Source organism: Poecilia mexicana, unplaced genomic scaffold (genome assembly GCF_051168715.1).
Source record: "Poecilia mexicana isolate PSO_F unplaced genomic scaffold, ASM5116871v1 scaffold_4, whole genome shotgun sequence".
Lineage (NCBI taxonomy): Eukaryota > Metazoa > Chordata > Actinopteri > Cyprinodontiformes > Poeciliidae > Poecilia > Poecilia mexicana.
The window spans coordinates 13,762,974-13,787,089 of record NW_028263373.1 but is presented as its reverse complement, the minus strand read 5'-3'; the positions used below and the strand labels follow the sequence as shown (position 1 = coordinate 13,787,089).

The 24,116-nt window shown below is 40.2% G+C and overlaps 1 long non-coding RNA gene across 1 annotated transcript; it reads right to left on the bottom strand.

The window, feature by feature from the left end:
* Positions 1–1,037: 1,037 nt before the first annotated feature.
* Positions 1,038–12,658, bottom strand: LOC106925112 (uncharacterized). The gene is made up of 2 exons (XR_001419780.2): positions 11,203–12,658; positions 1,038–2,170 (listed from the first exon to the last, which is right to left on the bottom strand). It is a non-coding gene; the product is annotated as an uncharacterized LOC106925112 (long non-coding RNA).
* Positions 12,659–24,116: the final 11,458 nt, after the last annotated feature.

Here is a 24,116-nt window from a genome sequence, read left to right as displayed (position 1 = left end):
TTGCAATAGGTTGCACCAACCCTGTAAAAAATGAGTTTAATACTGAGGTACACATACTGTGGCATTCTCACAGATAAAGATTAATGGCATCACTGTAAAATGGCTCCATTTCAGACTAAAGATGAATGTTACCATGAGTCAGAAAACACAAGTGCTCGTGTGTCGCCTCCAAAATACGTCAGACAGACTCTGAAAGTCATCAAGTCTCCAGCAAACTCAACTCTCGGATCCACTCGGTCACGATGTACGCCTTGGGGTTGTGTTAGTCAGCGGAGTGGGCCGGAGCGAGAATATTAGGAAACGCTGGAAACTGTAATTCAAACTTTTGTGGTCAGAGTGAATGCTGTGATTTCCATCATAACAGGAAAAGTGTTGAATCTGGTAAGTGGAAAAGATCACCATGAACACACCACAGGCTAATAAAAATGTGATCATTTTTTTATAAATTAAAAAGTAAAACTGCCTTAAATACAATTACAACTTGTCCCTTTCTTGAATTGGATTGTTCCTTCCTTCCTTCCTTCCTTCCTTCCTTCCTTCCTTCCTTCCTTCCTTCCTTCCTTCCTTCCTTCCTTCCTTCCTTCCTTCCTTCCTTCCTTCCTTCCTTCCTTCCTTCCTTCCTTCCTTCCTTCCTTCCTTCCTTCCTTCCTTCCTTCCTTCCTTCCTTCCTTCCTTCCTTCCTTCCTTCCTTCCTTCCTTCCTTCCTTCCTTCCTTCCTTCCTTCCTTCCTTCCTTCCTTCCTTCCTTCCTTCCTTCCTTCCTTCCTTCCTTCCTTCCTTCCTTCCTTCCTTCCTTCCTTCCTTCCTTCCTTCCTTCCTTCCTTCCTTCCTTCCTTCCTTCCTTCCTTCCTTCCTTCCTTCCTTCCTTCCTTCCTTAAAAACGTCAGTAAAAACAAATGCAAGCAAAAAAAAGAAGCAACAAATAAATAAACGATTTGTAAAATCAAAAACAAAATATGTTTGAAGAGGAGCAGGAAGAAGCAGTGACTTATCCAGTCACAATAAACATTTAAACTCTCAGTCAGTAATGACACTCTATTCACTTTATGATGATATATATTTAAGATTTTTTTTAAATTATTTTGCACAGGCTTGAATGCTGTTAATGCAGGGATAAAATCAGAAGAGACGTCATGAGGTTGCTTCAAATTTTTTTCCTATCGCGCAAAGTTCGTATAGTATTTTAAATTATTGTACATGGGTCACATGGTGAGATTTTTGGGTCGGTTTATGAGAATATTCTAATCTAAATGACAAAAGTTTCTTTCATGCACAAGGAGAGCAGAACAAGTTCAAAAATCACACTTCAGGCCATAATCGTGACCTTATCCTCCGTACACGTCATTTCATCTCCTCCTGACCTCTCACTCCTCCTTCCCTTCTTCTTTCAGCTTATCCGAGATCATCAAGTTCAGTCCATCCACCGGAACAAATCCTCCACGTTGAATCAACTATTTCACCTCAGGCACTGAACTTAGCCACTGTGAACAACACATTGCAGGGATCAATGCTCACCAATTAGCTAAGCTCTGTGCCTTTAGCAAGTGGGCGGCTGGCTGAGATTTATGCAGACCTTTACGTGAGACGTCGGCAGTGAAGTCAGTGGTTTCAGATTCTGCAGAGTGTTCAGAGGGCGCAGTGGAGGGATCTCCACTTTTATCTTAGCTCTCCAAATAAATTCCTTGTTTATAAACCCTAAAATCCAACATCTGAAATATAAACCTTCTCCTGTGTGGCTCTGGCTTGCATTTACATCCATTTCCTGGCACATTAGAGCACAGAGTGGTGAGGATAGTTTAAAATTTCAAACAGCTGCAGCCTTAAATACACACAGACACAACTTAACCTTTTAGAGGTCTGCAGAGATGGGTTGATAGCGTTTTGGTTTAATTCCTCCACTGCTCCAGAATCGGGCCTCAAAATGAGCCCCTGGGTTGGAAATGTGAGGTCGGGACAGACGTCCTGCTGAGCTGTGAAGGAGTGGAAATCCCTGGCAATGTGATTTTTGTTTCTCTTTGTGCATCAAATCACGGTGCCAGGAACCCTCCCCTAAAACAGCGAGACCAGAGGCCCGGTCTCCACCTCTATGCCCTTTACCGCCCTCCGCACTGTTACATTGTTTTTGGACTCCAGATGCTTCTTTTCCGCAGCAGCTGTGGAACACCTGTGACCTGGAGAAAAAGAAAAAGAAAGAGAGAGAGAGACAGAGAGAGAGAGAGAGGAGATTTTAGATCCATTATTTCTCTCTCTGTGAAACAAAACCTTCATATCAGACCTCGCAGTGTTTTGATGATAATATATGATGCACTTAAGAGCACTCATCCAAGCCCTGCATTGGAGGATGACGCAACATAATGTGCGTAACAGAAAAATTGCATTTGTGAGATAAGATAAAAAATAAAAAAAAATAAAAAAAAACTGCGGGTTTTTTGTTGCAGTGATCAGCAGGAAGCAGCAGATGTGGAGTCTAGCTGAAACATGCAGAGCCAGCTACCTGCTCGATTGTTTTAACGCAAACCAGGAAACTCTAGCGGTGCGCTGCCAGTGGGTGTCTGTGCAGTCCCGGTTTCAGTTGAGACAGAAAGATGTTGGTTTGTTTTTCCACTGTTTAAGGCTTAATGTTGCTTGATGAGGACACAGAAAAAACAAAACAAAACAAAAAACACTTCTGCCATTTTCACAACTTTCTCCTTGCAGAATTGTAAATGTCGTGGTGTACATCTATTCCATGTTTTGTTGTTTTTTTTTTTTTTGTTTGTTTGTATTTGTTTGTGCTGCTTTGCAGAGAAATTTTCCGGCCCACCCGGGTGGAGAAGGAATAATGACAGGATTGTTGAGCAGTGAAGAGGAGGATGAGGTTAGGGCCGAGTCTCGGCGGTTTTTCCTTGATCACTTTTTGTGCATCATCTCTTCTCTTTCATTCCGGACTTTGAACCATCTGGGCTGGCGGAGTTTCCTAACAACAGGGTAAAGATGCCGCTTGGAAAAGTCTGGAAGGTTTTAAAACTTCATTCACATGTTTTCCATAAATAAATACAATAACTAAGAAGAAAAGTCTAATGTTTTCTTCTGTTGCAGGAGAGACAGTCCGTTTTACTTAAGCTTTAATTGATTTATGTACACAGAAACATATTACATTAGAAAACAATCAAAATCACAGCCTTTAAAAATGAAAAACCTTAGCTATCCTCTCTGAATAAAGATTCATATTTCTAATTTTTCTCCATAAAGCCTTGGTATTCATGCGCAGAGCCTCGGTACACGTTGTACAACCTTTAAAAAAAGGCATGCAGACGTCTTCCAGACAGAGAAATATGCCTGTGCTGTCAAGCAGTGTGTTAACAGTCAGCCACTCCCTGCACAGGAATCATGAATAAAAATGTTTGTGTAGATTGTGGGATCTGGAACACAAAGTTGTGCATCAGTGAACAGCAAAGGCAGAGAGAGCGAATGCCTGCGTGCGTGCACTTCATTTGCATGCACAACTTGTGGCGTGTTTGTCTGACAAAGGAAAACAGAGAGAAAACGCTGAAGATGTGTGAATGAAGGGAGTGGCCGCTGCCCGCTAACACCGCGGTGAGTCAGTGTTTGTTTGATGGGCGTGAAAGTCGAAATGGGAAACGAGTGACTGGTGAGGCTGCTGTCAGACTAAAACGAACGATTGGTCACATCTGGCATGAAATCGAGGGTAACGTGGCAAAGATTTAAGTGATTCAAAGGTCCTGTTAATAAAATATATATATATTTAAAAAAAGCATGTAGAAATGTATAGATGTATGCTGTTATTTTTAGACATGTTCATTCCTAATCTAGAGCCCACATGTGTACAGGAGTTACTCATCACTTTGTTGGTTTATGAAATTCCAGATTTAATAGATTATGTCTGTGTGTGTCCAGTGAACAAGATTTATAGCCTGAAGGAACTTATTATTGCATAAAAGGCTGAAGATGTAAGCAAGTCATCAAATTTAGAAAAGCACATGGTTTGCACGCTCAGCCAAACAAACTGACCCCATTCACGCTTGTTGGGAAAATCAGTCGACAAAAGGGAGTTAAGGCGGCGTAGCAAAGGGAAAAATGCAATAAATACCTTCAAGGACATAAACATCTTCATGTGTCTCACTTTTTAAACGTTCTCTCGCTGCATTTCTTCCCTCAGGGGATGACAAAAAACCTCAAACCGTTTACTGAAAAGCACTTTCCCATGTAGCCCAGCTCTGCAGTTGGCAATGTTTACACAGGAGATGTCAAGATAAATGTGGTGGCGACTGCGGGTGCAGCATTCACATCTGAATCTAGCTGTGCCATGCTGATGTCACGCTGTGTTTCTCACTTCGGTGCAACTGTGATTTGTCACCTTTCTCAAGACAGAGCGCAAGGAAAGTGTTTGGATGGAGACGGTGAAATATCTGAAAAAAGTTTTGAGTCAATTGCTGGCATGAATACAACACCTGGCCGATGCATTATTTAAGTTAGCATTAGAGTTGCTGTCTGTTTTGTGCATCTAAGCTTGACAGCTTGTAGCTTAGAACATTAAACTTTTTTAATTAATTCTTCAGCGCCATATTTTGAGTTACTTGAAAACAAAATTATTTGAACAATGGATACCACAAGCTTAGGAAATTTGCAAAACCCAACAATTAAATAAAAATAATTTTTGCTTACCAGCTGTATAGAAATCGCAAACTGTGTATAAGAAGAAAAAAAAACATTTAAAATTGGAGATAATATAGTTTCTAATTTACTGGCTACAGTAAAATAAAGTAATTTGTCAATGCAGAAGCTAAATTTTAGAAAAATCCAACCATTAATTTGCTGCAGTTGTTCAGTTCAGAAAAAAAAATCTAACACAAAAATAATAATAGCTTGCAACAGAATACCGTAATTGTTGGTAGCCCCAGTAATAAATGTAACTGGGGCATTTGCATTTCATGCCTTTAATTATTTGCAAATTGACCTAAAAATTCAGGACATACTCTTTCTGAACATTTTCAAAGGACTTTTTAATGACTCTGAGACAGAGACATCTGGCTGTAGATGCTTTCCTTAATTATTTCTCAGAAACGTCTGTGTGTATCTGTGCCTGTGTTCTGATTTTCGTACCGTCTTCTGCCTTAATTTGTGCCTGTTTTGCCCAGAATACACAGAAAGTACACAGCAATTTAGAAACTTTTAATTAATAACCACAAGCCTGTTTCTAATAGCCACTCTTCAGACAAAAGAACACATGATTCAAGAAAGATGCGTGTGATAATCTTTATAAATTAGAAAATAAATGCTCATCTAAACCTACCCACATAAATATCAATACAGTCAGGGCGACTAGCAAAACATTTAAGTCATCATGAAATGTGATTAAAAAAAAAAGGCTGGACAAAAAAAATCTCTCCAAGGTTCAGCGTTAGAATTGAGCAGACAGTGGCAAATCAAAATGAGACATTTTCACCCCGTTAAATATGTTCAGTAATAATTAAACTAAAACTAATATTGAAGAAAAATATAAAAGGAAAACTGAATGTGAATATAAACTGTAGGTGCAAGTATTAAAGGTTATTGGCAGCCTTAGACTTAAATGTAAATAAGGCCAACATTAAGATGCTGCTCAAATCTAAACTTTGATGCATTTTAAAATGAAAGTAATTAAAAATGAATGTTTTAAGTGGGTATGCAAAAAGACCACTTTCTTCCAGAGTTGTGAGGAGATGCAGAGCTAATACTTTTATTAGATTATCAAGTATATATTGTCTGCGGTAGCTAATGCTCTTCAAACCCGGCCAGCAGATGACTCACTGCGGAAGGAACTTTAATCAGGGTGGCTATAAATCATTAATATCAAAGCATTGCCCTGAGCAACATCAGTATTCACCGCTGAACAACTGAAATCACAAAGTAACAATAATTATCTAACATGGTATTAAACCTCATAGCTAACCATGAACTCCTGAGTTTCAGCGGCTGCTTTTCTAAGTTCCTGTAGCATGTAGTTGAGCTTGTGTATCGTGTTAACAGGAACAATAGGTGGAGATCAATTTTCAGCTTGATTATTTACAGTCCTTTCCTCAGCCAACAACATCTTTACTTAAAAGAAAACACAAACTTTCTCTGCTGCTGCTTGTGTAACAATACCACAGCTCCGTCTGCGTCCATCGGTTGGGATTTCAAGTCAGTTACATAATTTGTCACAAGACGTTTGAATGAGACATGACACCCCGTCTTAGGTTAAATGACTTTACGTTACAGATCTTAAATAAGACTTTACCACAAAGTCATTTATTACAAAAAAAAATGTTTTTTATCCTGGCAGCACAGTGGTACAGCTGTTAATACTGTTGCGTTGCAGCGAGAAGGTCCTGGGTTTGAACCCTGACCTGTGGTCTTTCTGAATGGAGTTTGAATGTTCTCCCTGTTCTTCAGTGGGTTATCTCTGGGTACTGCGACTTCCTCCCATAGTCCAAAAGCAGTTGAGCTCTAAACATTGTTACTCCTGTGACACTGTGCTGCCATGTGACAGACTGCCAACCTGTCCAGGTTGTGGCTGACCTCTCGACCCAATGACTGCTGGAGATCGGCACCAGCCATTTTAATCTTAATAAAACTTAAGTCTACATTTACAAAGGGTGAAGATCTTTGAGGCTAATGGGAAACTTTGAATATGCCTGTAATCAGCTCCAGGTTTAAAGAATGATTCACTATACGTGAGATAAAAGCTGTAATGTTTCCTTTATCATAACAGCCACAGCTGTTTTTTCCCCCACAGCAACAGGAATCACCTCCATATTCCCATGCTCACTTTATCACAAAAAGTTCACTTTTCTCTTTTCGTGCGTCCTTGTGATGCACTCTGTTGAGACTTTCTCGATGAGCAAAGCTAGCAGAGACGTCCTTTGAAACATTTGCGTCTGTAAGAGTGGTACAAAAAGACTTGGAGGGGGAATTCATTTGATCTTTGAGTCATGCTAACATTTTAAGATTTTATTTGTTGAAAATTTGGAAGACTATGTAACAATACAAAGCTACGTGTCATTTTGAGTTTACCCATCCCTTAAAATCCCATTATACTGAAAAAATGTTTCTGGCTGTACTTTTGGAAAATCATGGATATGGGTGGGCAAATTTACTTTCTATATCAAAAAAAAACAACAACATAATAATACCACGTACCGAACATACAGAATTGCTGCTTAGAAATTAGTCTCAGTCTGTCTTTTCAGTCCAACATTTAACACAATATTGTCCTTTTACAAGACTCCTAATAGACCAGTGGATGTCAATCTTTACTGTTCAGAAAAGCATTTTCACTCTTTTTCTTATTGTTCAAAGCCACAAAACCAACAAGTTGAAAGATGACTCATCACATTTTATAAACACCTCATGCAATAAAATCTGTTCTTTTTAAAAATAATAATAATAATTGTCATTATTATTATTATTATTATTATTATTATTATTATTATTATTATTATTATTATTATTATTAAGGAATAATAATTCATTTTTAAAGCAAATTCAATCCTTTTCCTCATTTATGGAAAATAAATAAATGTCTAACTACCAAGCCATTAGTACCATTTTGCTGTAGCTAATCTGTGTTGATATTACGTAAAAAAAAAAAAATTAAAAAAAAAGGAAAGAAGGGCTGATAAATCCGTTTATGTGCCTAAATAAAAAAAATTGGGTGACCAGTGCAGGAAGCCCAAAGAGCCACATGTGTCTCTGGAGCCGCTGGTTGCTGAACCCTGACAGAGACAGCATTGTGTACAAGCATTTCCTACACGATGGTCACAACTGACCAAGCACAAAAGGCCTTATCTGAACCAATCGCACCTCTGTAGGTAACTAAAGAACCCACGAGCATTAAAAAGTCATTACCCGTGTTGGCTGGGGCTTGGCTTCATTATTTAGCTCATTAGATCACTCACTCTTGATAATCCAGCCCTCCCATGTGACTGATGATGGGAGCGAGCATAATGCGGGTGCTTTTTCACATGTCCCATTAACAATAATCCACTTTACATAGTTAATGCAATTCAGCGGAGATGTAATTTCATGAAAAAAAATCAATCATTACCAACCTTTTCTTAGAAAAGACACCAACACAAGAGAGCAAAAGAAAAGAAAAAAAAAAAGTAATGGAGAACATTATGCCAAAAAACAACACCCGGTGTTAAATCACATGAATGTGATCTTTACAGAGGCAACAAGTCACTGGTTAAAAGAGGGATTACAAAATGAAAAAAAAAACAACAACAAAAAAAACAAAAAAACGATCCAGCCCTCCTCGTTGACAGGAACATGATCGATTATAATGCATGAGGGGAAATGGCACAGCTGCATTAAAGCCTGGCGTTGGCTATCTCTGAATCTGATAGCTTTAGCTTTTGCAGCTATTAGCTAATAGCTGCGGCCGCTCTGATAACATTTGGACTCTGAGGGGGAAGACTGTTATCGAGAACCCGAGAGGAACCCAAGAAGGGAGAGGAGCGAGACGGAGAAAGTAATGCTCCGAGGAGGGTAAAACCCCGAAGATGCGACGAATGTGTGAGATCAGGTGACGTAGCTGTGGAGAAAATAAACCCAGACACAACAACGTGGGAATGCCAGGGAACACTATGTGTCATTGCTATTAGTGGAGCCAAAGATAATAAAGTGTCTCCTGCTGCACTCAACCAATCCTTCCTAAATTTCCAACACACCTCCTCTGCTTTCAACGCCACATTTGAAAACAAAAGCATGCTCTGAAGAAGTTGAATAGGTATAAAAAAAAATAAAAAAAAAACAACCAAGAGAGCGAGAGAGAGAGAGACTGATTCACCTTTTAAAATGATTTCAGATTAAGGCGCAGAGGGAGTGGAGGAGGCTTGGGAGGAACTATTGAGATGCATCCGTCAGCATGGCGTGTGAGAAGGGCCAAGAGGAGTTGGCGTGTTCGGCTTGTGACCTCTGTAACCAGCAGGCTCCCTCCCACTTCAAGCATGCGATCCCTCCACAAACTCGGGCCTGTTTTTCCACCACACATGGCTTCAATTGGAGTTTACCACCACCGCCACTGCTGCTGCTGCTGCTGTTGTTGTTGCTGCGTCTGCAGCAGCCAGGCGTAGCACAACAAACCCGATTATGAAATCAGAAACTGGCAAACACTGCGAGCGTCCAGCCGGTGGTGTCACTCGGTCACAGAGAGCTCTGTCTTTCCCGGATTCTGTTTGTGTTTAATTTTAATAATTCCCTATTTTTTTTTCCCATATACTTACTTCCATTCACATGTCGTGCATGTGTATATAAACGACCCTTCTTTTGGAATCCCGCAGCAGAGCCAACAAGGCAAGCTGTTTACTACTTAGTTGCTCGTAAAAAGAAAATATGCATCTGTCGGGGCCTGTATCAAAGGCTCCTTCATTTGGTTGCTGGCTAAGATGGTTTTGAATGTGTGCTGCCTGTGATTGCCTCGGTTCAGACGGAAATTCTCTGCGGTAGACGCAAGGCCGGGCTAAAAGGGCCGAGGGAAACCACGCTGTCCCAGCCACTTTAACACTCTGCATTTGATCTTAGCGAAACCCACCTACCTACCTACTGAAAGGAAAATGCTGCATGCTTTTCCATATTTCCTACAAATTAAAATGCATTTGTTGTAGTTGATTTACTGTGATAAAATAAAATGGCCTTCATGGAAAAGCAGAAAAAGCAAGAAAAAGCCATAAGTGATTAACTTTAAGTCCAGTTTGTTGTTTGCCACACACCATGTTGGGGACACACACACAAAAAAAAAAACATGTGAACAATGTTCAAGAGACCAAAGCTGAACTTTTTGTCCTCCATCAGAAATGCTTATGCGTCACAGAAAACAAACACATTCTCCACCACCATGAAGGAACAAAACTACAAAACACATGAAACTGGAGTTGAGGTTCAGCTTCCAGGAGGATAAAGACCTCAAACTACAGCCAGAGCACCAACGGCCTAGTCAAAGACCAGAGTATTCATTCATTTTGCATTTGTCACTTTAGAATAACAAACGTTTTGAAGACATAATATGTGACAGACCAACAAAATGTAATCAATCAATCAATCTATCTATCTATCTATCTATCTATCTATCTATCTATCTATCTATCTATCTATCTATCTATCTATCTATCTATCTATCTATCGATCTATCGATCTATCGATCTATCGATCGATCGAACTCTAATAGAAAACATCTGTTCACTGTTGTCGAGCCAACGCCCATATTAGCATCTGTTAAAATGTAAATAGGCCCTTTTTCTAGATTAAATGTTGATTTTAACCCAAACTTAAAGGCACAGCACCGTTATATTTTGTGTTAAATTGCAGCATAAATCACCATCTTAGATTTAATTCATACTACAGTGGGTTCTGTTCACTTCTGAAAACGAACCAGGTATTTCTTATTAATCCAAGGAGTGTCGCTCACCTGGCTCGTCTAAATTCCTTCGTATCTGGCAGCGTTGCCCACGATCCACGCTTATTCTTCATACCCAGCTGATGTGAATCTATTCATGCTGTCTGTGCAACTTAGTCTTGGTGTATTAGCTTTGTTCTAGTGGAACAAGTTCCCTCACACATGGGAACGGCTCACTGATCTAGCAGACACAGATAAAGGGTTGGAACATGCTCAACTATTTGAACTATTTGTCCAGAAATGTTCTAAACTTTTGACTTTAGGGTGAGTTTATCAACCTCCTTTTCCAAACAGCAGAGAGATTATGGCGCTACACAAAACCCCCCACAGTCACGAGACTCGTGCGAGAAAGTGCTGGTACAGCAGCTTCAAGTCATGCAGGTGTGTGAAATATCTCTCTTTCTCTGTTCAGGGAGATTTCAATCTAATAAAAAGTTCTGTAGTTAGGATTTGGTCTTGAAAAGGTCTAGGAAAAAGAAATAGGGCAACGACCTCTTGTCGAACAAGCAGATCCAACGCCTTCCTGTTTCTCATCATCCAAAGATCAAAGCCAGGCTGAGACGACTGCACAGCACGTCTGAGGCTGAAGCTCTGATCGGATCTGTTGTCATGTGTTTGTGACAAGTCAGCAGCCACAAAGGAAAAAACAAGAAGAGGCACAGCAGAAGTCAGCTAATAAAATTTGTGAAAAGAATGCTGCACCCATACTGAGAGGAAAGTGTGTGTGTGTGTGTGTGTGAGAGTGAGAGAGAGAGAGAGAGACGGAGAGGAGTGTTTGCTACTCACCGTACCCTCTGGCGGTCCTCTGGTGGTCCAGGACGCCGTCTGAGTCACATCAGAGTTCAGATGAGGATATTCACAGAGTGGAAGAGACCCCAGTGACTGATTTACTGGCTGACAAACTAAAATCTGGCTAATAACTGACAAGAAACCCGCCCGGCTGTCTGAGTGACGGAGGCGGCTCCAGAACTCCTTCTGCAGTGGAAATCCTCAGAGGGCTCGACTACCAGAGCTGTCTTGTCCTGTCATGTCCCGGTCTGTCCAGTGCCAGTTCTCTGAGCTCAATGGCCCAGCAAGAAGCAGAGAGAGGTGGGGAGGTGGTGGTGGTGGCAGCGTGGAGGGAGGGAGGATGAAGCTCTGTCCCCCCCAGTTCCCACAGTCTGCTTGGAGAGGAGAGGAGGCAGCTCTGCTCCCATAGAGGTCAGATGTGGAGTTAACACACCCAGCCAGCTGCCTGCCTGCCTGCCTGCTACCGGACTCGTCTCCCTCCGCCTCTCTTCCCTCCAAGCCTGATCAATCACCCTGAAGACACAGCAAGTGAGCCACTCAGCCCAGAGTTACAGTACAGACTCAGAGAGACTTTCACCCATTGTCCCAGGAGATTCATATGAGAGTCTGAAGGCAGAGCTGCCGGTCCTCCCTTACCCTCCTCCCTAACCTAACACTCCCTCCTCCCTCCTTCCCTGCCTCTCCTCTTACATTCCCCTCTCTAGTTCTTTTTACAGCCTCCGCTGAGACGCTCTTATTGTGTGGCAATTGCATTAGCCTTTAGCCAGCAAGGAATGGCTCTTAGTGTCTAATGCAATGTTGTGTCTCTTTGTCTTTATCTTTCTCCTTATCTTTCTTTCCTCTGTATCTTTGTTTTCCCTTGTCTATCAGTTGCACATCCAACCATACACATGGACACTTCTTCTTCTTCTTCTCCTCCTTCTTCTTTCCCTACAGTTATTCCATCTTCCTCTTACTCCTTAAAGAGACGCCGTGCCTCTCCGTTGCAGGTGCTTCTGTACTTTTAGTGAGTCAAGGGGGAGGATAGGGTTTCTGCAGGCTGAGAGGCATTGATTCTGTGTTTGCCTTATGATTATCTCAAATGTTTGCAGGCTGTTGCAGAGCTATGGGGCAATCCATCACTGCAAAAGATGCAGAAACTATGCAGAATGAAACAATGAGCAGAAAAACAAACTCCCAACGAAAGTTGCCATTATATAGCCTCGCAACAGTATTCAGCTTGAACTTTCTCACATTTTGTCAAATACAAAAAGGCTGAGAAGGCAAAGCAGTGTTGGGACTACACAAAACGGAGGACCAAGTAACTGGATTTATGACATTTGTAGCAAACTGTGTTCTCGTGAAGGAAAACAGCTTGGCACAAGGTGGGGATCATTTCATCTCATCGTTTGGTGTCATTTTTTTAAGCCTTTTTATTTGCGGGGAAAAAACTGCTATGCATCAGTTTGTTCCCTTTTTGACAAGTGATGATTTGAGGTAGTTTTCTTTAAACTGCTCATAATAGGAAAATGTGGTTTTGTGAGTCAGATAAATAAGATCTACCAGAATGTGGTCGCACATAGTCATTTTGGTTTGATCGGGGTTTATAATCTGTCATTTTTCCAAAGAGTGAACTGGTCCAAAACACGAATCAGAAGCACAACCATTGAAAATAAAATGTTTAAAAATCTACTTTTGAAAGAAATCATATAATTTTAATATTATTTAGTATGTATGTAGTTCAAAAGGGCAGTAGTGTGTACACAATAAAGTAGCCATGATACCTTCAGTTGTCAATATATATATATATATATATATATATATATATATATATATATATATATATATATATATATATATATATATATATATATATATATATATATAACTTATATCAAACATAAGTTAAAAGAAATTTGAGCTAACATTAATTTGACGCCTTGAAATTGGGCGTCTGTCTCTTTAAGAAGCCCCTTCTTTTTCTCTGCCCTCCATGCCTTATTACAACAGTGCTCCTCCATTATGCCATGTATAACCATTCCTACCAGACTGAGCTCATTGTTTGTATAATCAGCTCAGCAGATGAACAGTTTTACCAGGTGTTTGCTAATTGCTGCTGGCTAGTCTGAAGGATCTGAGTAGGGGAGTTGACTGCTTTAGGGAAAACTTGGCTGGAGACAGCAGCTCAGAGGAGAACCTTTGGGGAAATAAGGGACACTTTATAAGAGCAAATGTTTAGGTACACCCAATGGGTTTCAAGGATTCCTCAGACATGTTTGAAAGAATCAGATCAACACTCCAGGTATCTTTTTGATGATGGAATAACAGTATGAAGTGATACAAGGCTCAGAATGGTTTATATAGGACTTTACATAATAGTGTCCCTTAAAAGACCCAATTGCAAAGCGAAACTGTGATGAAAATGGAGAAATTTAACAAAAGAAGGTTAATAACCCAGAACTAAAAGTCTGGGTTATTAACCCAGAACTAAAAGTCCAAGGACCTTAAAACCAAAATAGGAAAAGCATTTTGGTTTTCCCATTTTGGTTTTCGAAGAAAATCAATTCAAATAAAAACACAAGCGCAAGCTAAGACGCTACATAAAAAGAAATAAACCGATACTGCACCATGATGAAGTGAAATTGGATAGACTTGTTGAACACAAATAAGCCACAAGGAAAATAACAAGAAAACCAAAATGCAAACACCCAAAATCCAAACACCCAAGAATTCCTACATTTTCATAATTATTTCCACAATTCATCAAAATATTTACCCACCATGAGAAATAAACTGATATGCAATGGTTACGTTTACGGATATGAAAGTGCTTGCGGTAGGAAATAGAAGGAGTTTAGGACTAAATGCTGGTTTATGGGTGAATAATGGAAGAATAGATCAGCAGAGAGACACCAAAGAACCAGAAAACATTCACCCGTGTCACAATAGATCAGACATCAAGCTGATCATCCCTGTAAACAACTCAGCCATCAAGCACAATAGAATAGGAGCGTTTCACAAAGCCACTGTCTAAGAGACCCTTCAGGGTGACAAGAAGATCACCGGGTAAAAAACTGAATCTCAGCTTTATCTCCACTTTTATAACTCCCACGCGTCTGCAGTCTGTTTGAATGTAAACATGCAAACAGACTTTGATTTAATCATACTAAACCATTTCCACTGTATGCCACCGAGGATTATGAAAACGATTTATTTTTAAATGGATTTAAAGTCGGAAGTAACACCACTGAGTATGAGAACAGCAAATTTTCCCCAAATAAAAAAAAAAGAAGTCATTTTGTCCAGTGAGGTCCCTGTAGCCTGGCTGGTCCCTCCTGGCTGTAAATCCAAAATGTTTAAAGGGCAGCAGAAGAGATTAGACTCTATTTCAAACAGCACAGTGTGTCCAGACATATCATTCATTAATTAAACTCTCTTTGAAGTTAGATAATATCTTACACAAGCAGTTTCTAGGTCCAGAGCAGCCACTGCAATGCTTACAGTAACTCACAGTCACACAGTCTATTGGTGCAATCTGTGATTTCATTTTACACTTTTAGTTTCCTAGTTACTGAGAAAATAAGTCAGATAAATATCTATCTATCTATCTATCTATCTATCTATCTATCTATCTATCTATCTATCTATCTATCTATCTATCTATCTATCTATCTATCTATCTATCTATCTATCTATCTATCTATCTATCTATCTATCTATCTATCTATCTATCTAATAGATAACATCTGTTCACTGTTGTCGAGCCAACGTCCATATTAGCATCTGTTAAAATGTAAATAGGCCCTTTTTCTAGATTAAATGTTTATTTTAACCCAAATTTAAAGGCACAGTATCATTATAGTTTGTGTTAAACTGCAGTATAAATCTATCAAACTGGTCAACCTTTTCATTGAAACTTTAGATTCCCCTCTTTCCCCTCCACTGCTGTGGAGAAGCAGCAGATACCTTTTTTTTTTTCCCAGATTTGACAAACAAACCATGACTGCTAGATGTTGCAGCCCAATGTGAAAACTACAGAAAATTAATCATCACATACGGCGAAAAAAAAACAAAAAAAACAGACATCACGACAGCATCAGTCACAGATCACATAGGTGATACCATGTCAGCAGAAAACAAGCCAAGTTCTCAGGCTGAGATGTTCATTGCTCAGGCCAAGGTGCTGATATTTGGCTGTATTTATCTTCCCCTGCCCTCCCTCCCTCCTCCTGTTCTTGTTTTTTTGTATAAAGTTGTCTAAAAACGTTCAGACTTTCCAGGAGACCGAGCCAGGATAGAGGAGAAAAACCAGGGCGTCTGACCGGGATCGTACCCTCATTTCCAGTGACTAAAACCAAACATTCACTGAAATATCAAGGAGAGAGATTTTCCAGCCTGCAAACAGTTTCACTTAGTCAAACATGTCTGTGTTACTGTACACACACAGTGTCACAAACTGTTTGTGTGATGTAGTCTCAATTTCAGGAAAAATATACATTCTGAAAGTCAAGGTCCGTACTCGGAGGTTACTCGCATGTCTTTCTGGGCTCATTTGAAGGGTTTCAAGGAAATGTTTAGACAGAGACTGTGGTTTAAGGTTTTTGTCTTAACCTTTAACATAATGTCTACAAACAGAGAAACCGCACATTTAACTCTAGTCTGGCTTCAGTCTGGTCAGATGGGGCAAGCAATATTGATTTTAAAAAAATATGCAGAGGACAGAGTCAAACATTTGTCTAAAAACAGAAATCATATATGATTTCAACAAGATGACAAGGTGTTAATTGTGCGGCTTCTCTGGACCTAGTAAAGACAAGGACGAAGTAACCTGAAAAAGCTGTGAAGAAAATGTTCAACAACATTTCATGTTAGACGGATTGCTTCCTAAACATGCCAGATTTAAAAGGAAAGATATATGTGTGTGTGTGTGTGTGTGTGTGTGTGTGTGTGTGTGTGTATATATATATATATATATATATATATATATATAGAACAGAATAACAGGAATATCCTTTTTTTATCACACAGTTGAGAAATTCAGTCCAGTTATGTGGGAGCATACATATTTATACAAAGGTAAACAATCAGGATGACTTTGGATACCTTTAATTAAAGCTGATTTTGATCTACAGGAAATGTTTCGTATCTCGAGTTTTGATTATATTTCTCAAATTTTCTGTAAAGTTTGTTACAGGTGACCATTACCCATCCGATATTTAAAAAAAAAAAAAAAAAAAGCGTGATGTTGCTAATATTTGACTTGAAAAACTACAAAATAGCTTCTAGTTGCACCACTAGGAGTCCTCCAGGGTTGCCTCAAGGTAAAACATTTTATAAAACAACATCGTCCTGAAATAATCTGATGAACAATTGAAACAAGATATCTCCATGCACTGTATAAAAAGACACTTTTCCTTCATGTCTGAGATCAAATAAGACTACACCTTATCTGCTATAGGTCCAGATTATTAAGGCCCCGTCCAAACAGAGATAATTTGAGATGCATCCACAAATGTTTCTTATCACATAGGCTGTGCATCTACACAGATTTGCTGTCTTGAGACACCAGAAACTATCATATTTGACTTTTTTTTTTGTTATCAGATTCTGATAAAGGAGGATGATAAGTTGTCTCTATTCTGTGTGCACCTGCAGACAGAGTTGCTGCAGCTGCTGCATTTGTTTTAATGCCGCATCATCTCTTAAAGTTTATATTATTCACTCTCATTAACTCTGAAATGTCTTTTCTTTAGCATAGAAAAAGCGTTTAACCTTTAACCAGTGAGCATAGCAAACTGAAACTGCATTTTGTTTTCCCTGGGGTTGAACTGAATATATATTTAGTTACACTTGTACTTGTTTTGATTATTTATATTTATGTATATAAAATGGATCTCAGTCGGACTGAATGTGTATTGTTTCAAGTCACAAATATTTAATCTAACTCTTTACTATCAAATACGTTTTACTTTTTTCACAGCCATTCATACTTGCGTGTGTTTCCTTTACGAAAAAGGACACACAGCTATATTTGTGTGCACATTTGTGTAAATATTGTGTTCCTTTTGCTGCATCGTCTCATTTTATATTTTCATTACAAACCGTGGACTGCCAGAGCGGAAAGATTGAGCTGATGACAGACTGAGAGAGAAATGCAACAGGGTGGGCCGAAGACAGTGCCAGCGGGGATGCCACGGAGGCTGCTCTGCCAGGAAAAGAAGGCTAAGCTTGAGGCGAAGGAGGGAACATGCCACACACACACACACACTGGCAAACACACACGCGCGCACACGCACACACACACACACACACCCCCCCCCACACACACACACACACACACACACACATACAGAGCTTTTATTTTTGGAAAAAGCTCTGTATGTGCACATGAAAAGAATGACAACAGATCTCCTTGCAGACAGCCATTTACACTGGAAATGCAACCACACAGCAGACACCAATAATACATGCAAATGAGCTCCAGTGGCACCGTAGCATGTGGCAGAGGTCCAAATCCTCTGCCCACATCCTGTTTCCAGACTGAACCAGAGCTCGCCTCCTCGCACAAGGCAGCGGCACATGAGAAATGGCACAAAAAGAGAATATTTTTTTCTCCTTGTAATTAAAATTGTTTCCAGTCATGTAGCAAGGGGCACATGTTTGGTGCATTTGCAGAAAATGAGAAAATAATATTCAGATGTATTTTAATTTCCCTTTATTTTGCCCAGAGGAGGAAGGGGGTGCCTGAGTTTTCAGAATTATATCCCCAATCAGGCCCAGTATGGGGTACAGGTTTGTATCAGCGATAACTCCGGTGACCGTTAGAGCACCCTCTGTGCAGCTGTGCTCCATTGTTATCCAGATATAGAAAAGCAGCAACACATACACACTCAGATGAGCGGTGGATATGTCTTCGATGAATATATACACATATGTTCCCCAAAGCTCCAGGACTTTTTGGTGTAAGCCCATAAAGAGAGGGATTGTGTGTGATGCATGCTGCCTGGAGGGTCTTCTGTTGGACCGCTCACAGATTTTTTTTCCACATCTTTCTAAGCCAGAAGGTCATCTGTAGCTCAAACACACATGCATGTGCGTGTGTGTGCATGTGTGTGTGTCTGTCTGCGTGGACCAGTCAAATGCTTTCATTTTTCCACTGAGTCTGAAACATAAATATTCACAAAGCCTTGAAATTTTTCATATTTTGCCACGTTTCAAATGCAAACTTCAGTGTACATTTTACATAACAGACTTGCACATGGTAGTGAATACTTGTGAAGCTCGGCAAGTCTTACACATCTAGAGAAAGATTGTTTTTTTATTTGTTCTTCTTTGCATAACAGCTCAAGTTCAGACAAAATGGACAGGAAGCGTCTGTGAACATCAAGTTAAAGTCTTGTCACAGAATCTAATTCCTATTAAGGTTCGGGATTTAACTGAGCCATTTTAACACTAATAGGCTTTGATCTAAATGATCGTTAACTATTTTACCACTGGATGTATTTTTAATCCCTCTGAATGCTGAAAGGTGAAACTCAAGTGTTTTTTTTTTTTTTTTTTTGACAACTAGAACTTGTTTTGGAGGATTATCCAGTATTTAGCTCCACCAGAAATCCCATTACCTGTAATCAGTTTTTATTTTCCCTACTAAAGAAAGCATTTCCTCAGTATGATGCTGCTGCCGCCATTATAGTAAGGATTTTGTTTTTAGGTGATGTGCATTATTTAGTTTTCGCAACACTAAACAATGTGTTAAGCATATAGGATAAAACGTTAACATTTGGTCTAATTCGGCAACAGCAGCTTCTTCACTCTTCTGTTGTTTCACCTACATGGCAACACATCTGTGGCCTTCACAGAACAACTAATTCATACCATTTTGAAGACCATTTGGTTGCTCAAATTTCACAATTCTGCACAGATTTGTCCTGGTTCGTCACATTAGCATTAAAATGCATATTTTGACTGTAATCATTTCAACTTCTAGGGGCCATGAACACTTGCTATCTCTTTTGATCGTTTTCCACAACAGATATGTTTGATTGTTCACAGCAGGAAAAGCCCGGGTGTGTCCAATGACATTCACAATGGCTCTGACTACACTCTGGTGTCTCTTTGGGCCGTGACAGTGAGTCTGCAGTAACGGGGCCCTGGGCATCATATTATGAATCACACCTGGGCTTGTCTTGCTCCAGAAGACAAGCCTCTGCCCACATCCTGTTTCCAGACTGCAGGAGTGATGATATAAGGAAGCTACTTCAAATCAGGATCACAAGGAAACACATGGAATACTTTCAGCATATCCTTGAATCGAGACAGCAGGTCGTTGTGTAATGATGACCCCAGCGAACACGTCAAAAATCACAAGCAGCTGAAAACATTAAAGGCCTTCTAAACTGAGAGAAAAATGATGAGATACCTGGTGATAGACTTGAAGGAGGACGATGTAGCGGTGAGAAGTCAACTGTGTGAAACGGGAAGAGGGATGGTGGGGGGGAGCACATATGTTGGCTGTATGTCTGTTCCCAGCAGCCCTGCTGGTGTGAGGGGCTCAGCGGGGAAAATCCTCAGGGACGAAGTGAACTCTTGGCTCTTCGACCATCACATCTGGCGGACACACCGCTGGCCTGCATCAAAGGAGAGGACGCAGTGTTACAGCTGCACAGGTGGTGGGAGAAAACAATGGGACTCGAACGTGATCCACATACCTTACATACATTTACATACACTGTGTGACAAAAAATATTTTCTCCTCAATGTCATCACATCTGACCGAACTCTTCCTGTTTTAGGGAAGAAGTTGTGGGCATCTTTTCACAATAGTGTGCTGAGATTTGGCCCATTCCTCCTGACAGAACTGGTGTAACCGAGTCAGAGCTTTGTGATGCAAACTCCTAAACACTGACTTTGTTCTTCTGAAGCTTTTACCCATCTGTACCAAAGCTTTACCTTTCTGATGTTTTGTGATGTTATTTTAATATTTCCACATATTGTTTATTAATTATAAGCCCATCTATTATGCTGAGTGGTCCCACGGCATAATTTTCCTAGAACACAATGCTGCCATCCTGATACTTCCAAGAAATTATGTTTTTAGCCTCTGGCTTTTCCGTCCATATAGTCAGATAGTAATTTCGGCCAAATGATTAAATTTTAGGGTACATTCACACCATCTATGTTTAGCCCAACTCCAGTCAGTTTGCCTAGAAAGTCAACTTCATTTGGGGAGATGCGTGTGGATGCGCAATCAAACTGATACAACGGCTCTAAAATCAGGAAACGTGATATAGTGCAGAGCATTCTGGGCAAATGCAACCAAAACAAATGTGTGAGTCTAGCACTGGCGAGAGAAACGGCTCCTGTTTTTTTTTTTTTTTTTTACCAAAGACAAAAGAGAAAACCTACAACCGCTAAAATCTGACGCAACCCCATTTTCATTCAGATTTTGTTAGGAAGGACGTAGCGCTCATGTCTTCTTCTGAGAATTTCTTCAGTGGTTCTTGGTGCAGCGCCACTACAGGCGAGGAGGGGAACAAGTTTTTCAAAGTGGATCATTTGACAAATCGCTCTATGAAAGCAAACAAACTGCCTGAAAATACACGGACCCAGATGAAAATGTAACAAATGTTACAATTTTGGTCCTCATTCAAACCAAGTCTAAATGTGAAAACACCCTTAGTTTCATCTGGTTTCATCATCTATTATCATTACCATTATCATCATTATTTTTTTCACTTTATTATTGTCTATAATAGGACAATAATAAAGTGATACTTATACTCTTACACTAAGTAATTTTCCATTACATGTGCAGACAAAGGAAATAAAACACAGGAACTAGACAGGTCTAGTCGACCCTTGAATATTTTTGAAAAACTGGAGTCATTGTCAAGTAGTATTTTTCCAAGTTGAGATCGTCTTTTTTAAGTGTTTGTGGTTGAAAACAATGACCAAAGATGAAATAATAGCTTTGTTGGAAGCAGACACTGTTCCTCCCCGAGGGTCAGACTCTTGATTACATGGAAAGCACTGTGGTTGCAATATATCCAAAATTTAACAAACTGTAATTTGAGTAAAAATTGAAAACTCGAGTGTCCTTGTTGATGAAAATCCCCGACTTTTCTTCCAGGTGAGTTGTTAAATTGTTTTAGCAACACATTTTTTTTCATTTTTTTTTTTTACTGTCTCCCCATTTCCTGTTTCTCCCCATCTATCTTGTCGAAGCTGTGGAGTGTGATCTAACCACGGTTCTGTTCTGCAGGAAACTCTCTGAAGCCCGTGTTGGACCAAAGCAGAGCGCTCTCCAGACCCTTCCCCTCCCTACAGCCTCTTCCTGCCGCCGGTGATGGATTGCCTGTGAGGAGTGATGAATCTTCTTCTGTCAGGTCCTCAACACTTCCTCATCTGGGATTCAGCCTTAAGCAGAGACGAGCATCAACATCACCCTGCACTGCACTCGGAGTTCATCTCGCACGTCTTAAAGCAAGACAGTCACGGTCGAGGATTTCAAATTCTAATCAAACTGAGGCATGGCGAACCTCTGTTGAAATAAAAAAAATTAAAAACTGTCCGTTGGGCAGACCATTTCAAAGCAAACAGAGCTAACACCAAATATATAATTTACAAACTAATCATCACTTCAGGTTTACAAGCAGAAATACAAAGACAGACATGATTAGAGCTTTGGTTTGATGTCTTATTTGAATTTATGGTTGATTTCTGTTTTGTTCTGAAGACTTTCCTCCTTTTGTTTACTTGGTAGTGTACTGTGCAATTGATTCACACCTGTTTTATGTTTGTCATCACTCATCCTGGTATTTACAGTGTTCCTCTGGGTTTCTTGCATTCATTTGGGGGGATCTTTATAACTAGTGTCAAGCTTGTCAGTGTCGGTTCTGGTGTTCTGGTGTCATTTATGATCTTGTTGTTTGATCTCTGACTGTTCTTGGTTTTTGTCATGGACTTATTATATCCCACGTTGACCTGCGTATGTTTGAACTTGTGTTACATTTTTTTTCCCTCTTTGTTCTTTGTGATTGGTAGCTGAACTTTTGCGTGGTTCTATCCTAGTAGTTCTTAAATATTATTTACATATCAAGTACTGTCACTTTAAGAAAAGGTTTCCAACAACCATCATATACTACATTTATATCCGTAACAGCATGATTTTCATTTGTGTGTGTGTGTGTGTGTGTGTGTGTGTGTGTGCGTGCGTGCGTGCGTGCGTGCGTGCGTGTGTTTTTTTAATGCCATAAAAGAAGACAAAAAAATATACTGTTCCCATTGTTTGGTTAAATGATGCCTGATTGTGTTTCAGTTTTTACTCAGAAGTCAAAATCTCCCTGCTTGCTGATGAGAATAGAGAGAGTAAGGGTGTTTTAAGGAGTGGATTATTTATACTGGGAGCATGAACTTGATCCAGTGCAGCTACCAGGTGTGTGCAACAAGCATAAGCCAGATGCCTTTCAGTGGACTGCATTGTGAGATACAATGGAGAACACAAACTAATAAGTATTGTCTGCTTATCTTTCCCTAAAGTATAAAATCCTGTGATACTTTCAAGACATGCATCTTCTCAAAATCACTTCTTCTTAGATATGTTTGCCTGAAACAGTATCCAGAAACAAACAAATGATGTGATTAAATTCTTTACTTGCTCAAAACACAGCATCTACTTCCTGTATTTACATTTGGTGCTCTTGGCCCCAGACACATCTGACCAATCAACTAGAGTCAGAATGTTAGTCTCAGGTTTGTACCGACAATTTCAATGATTCTCTGTTTGAAAAAAAGCCAAGACAAAAGGTTACAAGTTAATAAAGCCATCAGCTGATTCAGACCACATTGAACAGTCAGTGTAAAAACTCACAAAGAATTTTCCACCTGCTTGGTGGGAAACTGGACTGCCCTTTATCGTGTCCCAGGATCTCAGACTACTTCCTGCATTTTGATTGGCTGTGAGTGGAGCACAAGAAGAGGCTTGCCCGGGGTGCCATTCATGCAAGAACCACCACTCCTTCAGGGTTTTCACTTTTACATTGTGTAATGACGAAAACACTTTGCTTTGAGTCCAGACACTAGGGAAAACTACCACATTGTGTCTGCACTGTGATAATAACCCAAAACCAGGCAGCAAAAAGCCAGAATCGTACTCTGAGATGGCACTCCCTTTTTGTCCCATTTGCACTTTACACTCACTCTCTTTCCTCACTCGTTTCATCACGTTTTCTTCATTTCCTGTGTGCTGTAAGCAAGTAAGTGGATGGATTTGAGTCCTGGCTAAGGCCCCGGTGTTATGTGTACTGAGTGAGAGAATGGCTTCCTGGTAGCTTCAAAGCCAGAAGATTTTGAGCTCCTTCAAACCAAAAAGCCTCTCTGTTACCCTGAGTGCTGTTTCTCACCGTGGTGGTCAGCTGGCTTTATGAGAGGCAGCGGCGCAGATGTTTTGTGTTTGTGACGGGGCGTTCGGGCGAAAGGCCCCCACTGATATCATGGTAGCAGCCAAATCGATAAACTGTGGGTCAGTACTGAGATAGCCACTAAAAGAAAGAAAGTGTGAACCATGTGGTGAAAAAGTCTCATATCTCAGAAATCTCAGCGTGAACGCAAACAGAAGCAGACGGAAACCTCTGTGCGCTCGGCCCAAATTACTTCCTGGAGCTTGACTAGAGTTTCAGTTCTGCTTTCCTCCCTCACGCTCTCAGACTCGGGCCAATTTCTGGACTCATTACCAAACAATGAACCCAGGAGCAAAGGAGAAAATGATTCAGAATAACTTTTTGGTTACAGCAATATCGTGAGTAATGGGATGCTCAGATCTTAATTCTCCACTGCAGGCTAGCTGGAGGACAACAAAACCCACAGCTGTTGCCTCAGCTGCAGCAACACACCCATTTGCACACTGGATGTAGTGGAATCCAGTGGATCAGGCC